Below are 3,622 nucleotides of genomic sequence, written 5' to 3' on the forward strand. Positions count from 1 at the left end.
GCAGTCAAACCTAAACCAATCAGAACACACTTCTCTTCATAGAATCACCCGCGAGTTATTATTATACAAGGTCTCTCATCCATTAATCTATTTATAATCAATTATGCTATTTTTCGTTAGATACTGGAACTGTAGGAATAAAAAATGTACTTCAAGATTTAACTGATGATGCGCGTGATAAACAATGTTACCAGCACAACCACAGAAGTAGTCAATTGCTTAAGGGAAAAGAAATGTTTGGTAGTAATATTGCCGACGGATAGTTGCGTAATGCAAAAAGCAGTACCATTTGAATCTTTTTAATTTTGATCTTTTTTTTAAAAACAAATTGGTGGTCTTTTGAAAGATAGCGATATGTCACCGGCTTTTTTCAACCTGAATATATAGATTAAAATCATTGCCGATGGAAATGACAAGGACTGGTCGGCGATTCGTCTAAAAGATGTCCTTTGTACAAATTGTATTTTCAATCATTTAGTCCATTTGACAGCAACGTACACAATTCAAAGCCAACAAAACTTGTTAGCTTTATGAAAAATGTTATTTTGACTCTCAAAATCAGACGTTTGGAATCGATCTGCGTGGGTATGTTTGTATGGGTTGCAAAAGAAAAAAAGAGAAAAAAACCGACATCATTTGACTTGCCTTACTTTTCGAAATGTCATTGTACTCGGATAATGAGTTTCAAAGTTAATGATGTTTACGATAAAAGCCGGAATATAAGATGTAACAATTTCAACTCATACTTTCAGCGCTTTGACTAAGTAAAAGCGGCAATTAAAATTAGTCGGATGGGTTCATTGATACACATTGAGCGCACAGGAAATGTTATTGTCGGAAAATCCAGCAGAAGAAAAACAAAACTACCATGTTTATTATGTCTTTGGATTTTTTCAATGATATAACCCTAAACTTCGTAATTCTGTACTTAGTTTAAACCGTTTCTTACTGAAGCATCTTACGCAAAAGGTAGTCATTGAAACAAAAGGCGTTAGAGGGAAAAAAAGGTCACCAGCTTGAAAAAGGCCAAAATCATACGGTTAGTAAAGTTTATGTACGTCTTCCTTCTTTTACCAGTGTGACATCTGACCAGACATTATATTCTTTTTTACGTCCAGAATCCTTTTTTCTTACTAGTTTACCATTGTACAGAATTTTCTAATGGCTTAAAAAATAGGATTTTGACCCAAAAATCAATGAAAAAAGAATTACGAACTCAAAAGGAACGAGAAGGACTCAACTCAAACAAGGAATTCATCCTCAAGTAACCAAAGATGTAACAGAAATATATACCGAATGTGTCACATCTGGGTAAAGATGTGAGAAAAATGAAAACCTCAAAAAGTTAAGTTGAAATCACTTAGGAATGATCACTGAAATAGAGAGGTAAAGAACGAGGGTACGACGCAACAAAAACCCAAACAAAAGCCAAAAAAATTGAAAAAAAAACGTTGCAAATGTTAGAGGATTAAACCAACCAACTCAGATTTTAATTTGAGTCGTTTTTAGTCAAAATTCTTAGCCTGAAATCGACTATCTAGACTCAGTGCTATTGATGCGTCATTAATGTACTAATGCACTCGTCGTTATGAACATTTGACATTTGATCTGTTAAGAACTCAAAGTTCTCAGAGTGAAATTTAGCAAGAAGTTTAGCAAGAAGTTTAATAAAATTATCCTAATATAACTGAAAATTAAATATTTGGATTTAGAACTTAGGGCTTCGCATTTACTTTCAAGACTATTTGATTCCGTGTTTATGACATTTTTTCAATTTGAACTTTGGGAAACAGCCTTCTAGAACATGATGATCGATTGCAACATTTAAAAAACGACTTAAGAATGGCTAAAGTAAGGTTATCACGGAAATTTAGGACATTTCTTAAAATGTCCCTAATTTCTGCAATTAACCCTAAAAATCCTCGCGCTCAAGGGCATGTTCACCGCTGAGAGTACTAGCCAGTTATTGTTAGTGGAAAGTTGGCAGAAAACGTTATTAACTCCAATTTTAAGGATTGCACGTAGCGTTCATATCCTCTAACGAAATCTTGATAAGCTCTGATCTGAGGCATACGGTCGGTGGCTTTAATATTATTTTATGACTCCTTTGAACGGCAGGTGAATTACACGCCACTCTTTCACAGTTACCTTCGCAGGTACACAGTAATTAAAAAAATTGCACTGAGAAGAGAAGCCTGAATTAATTGTGACTAGATTAAATTGATTGATTATAAGAAAGATTTCTCTAGGGAACGAAAAAGCTGTCGGAGATTTGTCTTATTTTCGACCTGTGACTTCGTTGCTCAGTTAGTAACAGCACCTTTCTAGAATCTTTACGGCAAAGGTTTGATTCCTGTTAACAGTTCAATTTTTTCAGACTTCTTTTCTGCTATTTCTTTAACTGCCGCTTACCGAAGATCGCCTCTTTTATTGGTTTACACGTCTTTCATTTGTTTACCTGGACGAGGAGTCACATCACATGAGGCGTTTTGCCTCGTCCACTGAAAGCTCTTCGTGGGTCACGTGATTAGCCTACCTTCTCCTACCTTTACGACAGATGAATCGATCACTTTTTGTTAGTACAAGTCGACGTAAGTTTACCCAATTCCTTTAAACAGTTCCCGAAATAATAGGATATCTGTGCAAATCATCTGAAATGATTCGTATATTTCAATTACCCTATAGCTACCCGTGGAAAAACTGTTTTGGTAATTTTGCTACAAGATGTTGGCTCGTTCCAGTCTTCTCATGGCCTGTGTCATCCTCGTCCTGTTACTGGGCTTGGAGGCCGAGCATTTGCGTGGGTTTCCTGACATAGATGAGGACAGCGACGTAAACAAAGGCCAGGGAGACTTCTTTCCCGAAAAGCGTAACAAAGAATCTGAGGAGAAAAGACTCCACCGACGATTTCAGTACGAAAGGCGGTTTAGATCACGAAAGGGATGCAAAGACAGGTTTATACCACTTTGCGGATGAAATCGAGACTGATTCAATATAACATTTGACGGATATTTGTAGGAATCAAAAAACTGACCTGTCCATAACCTCAAAAGTGATGTAATTAAAACAATAGAGAAAAAATTGCCCAAAGCAATGGTAACTTGTAAGATATTGGGAGATTAATCAGACCGGGGAGAGAAAAGAAGCCTTTACCAGGTTTTCTTCTAAAGAACGAAAATTTCGTTCCAATTGGCGCATGATAATACTTTAATAAAACATTAGTCAGGTATGTATGGATTAGCAATCTTTTGTTATTTATTCGTTTCTTTTTTATTGTTTACAAATGTTCTAACCAAGGCAACAACGAGCTTTGTTTACTAAATGCTTTAAGGAATTTTTTACAAGACTTTCAGATCGGAAAGAAACATCTTTCAAATTTTTAACTTTGTGGATGTCGAAGACTTCTCTCACCTCCAAGCTGCTGAAGAAGCTTTGATCAACAGCGTCCTAGGTTGACGGAAAAATGCAGTTTTTTCGCTTATCTTGGGCCATTTGAATATTCAAGTATATTTGAAATGGAAGCAAGCTTTCCTTTTAATTTTCGACGAGAATTTGAAGAATTTGAGAATTTGAAGATGTGAAGGTCCCACAGTACCAAGGGTAGATTTTCTTGTGGCCGTTT

The 3,622-nt window shown here is 35.9% G+C and overlaps 1 long non-coding RNA gene across 1 annotated transcript; it reads left to right on the plus strand.

The window, feature by feature from the left end:
• The first annotated feature begins 789 nt into the window (after window positions 1-789).
• LOC113665839 (uncharacterized) lies at window positions 790-3,229 on the plus strand. The gene is made up of 2 exons (XR_016185317.1): window positions 790-1,039; window positions 2,686-3,229. It is a non-coding gene; the product is annotated as an uncharacterized LOC113665839 (long non-coding RNA).
• Window positions 3,230-3,622: the final 393 nt, after the last annotated feature.

Source organism: Pocillopora damicornis, chromosome 3, assembly GCF_964200805.1.
Source record: "Pocillopora damicornis chromosome 3, jaPocDami1.2, whole genome shotgun sequence".
Lineage (NCBI taxonomy): Eukaryota > Metazoa > Cnidaria > Anthozoa > Scleractinia > Pocilloporidae > Pocillopora > Pocillopora damicornis.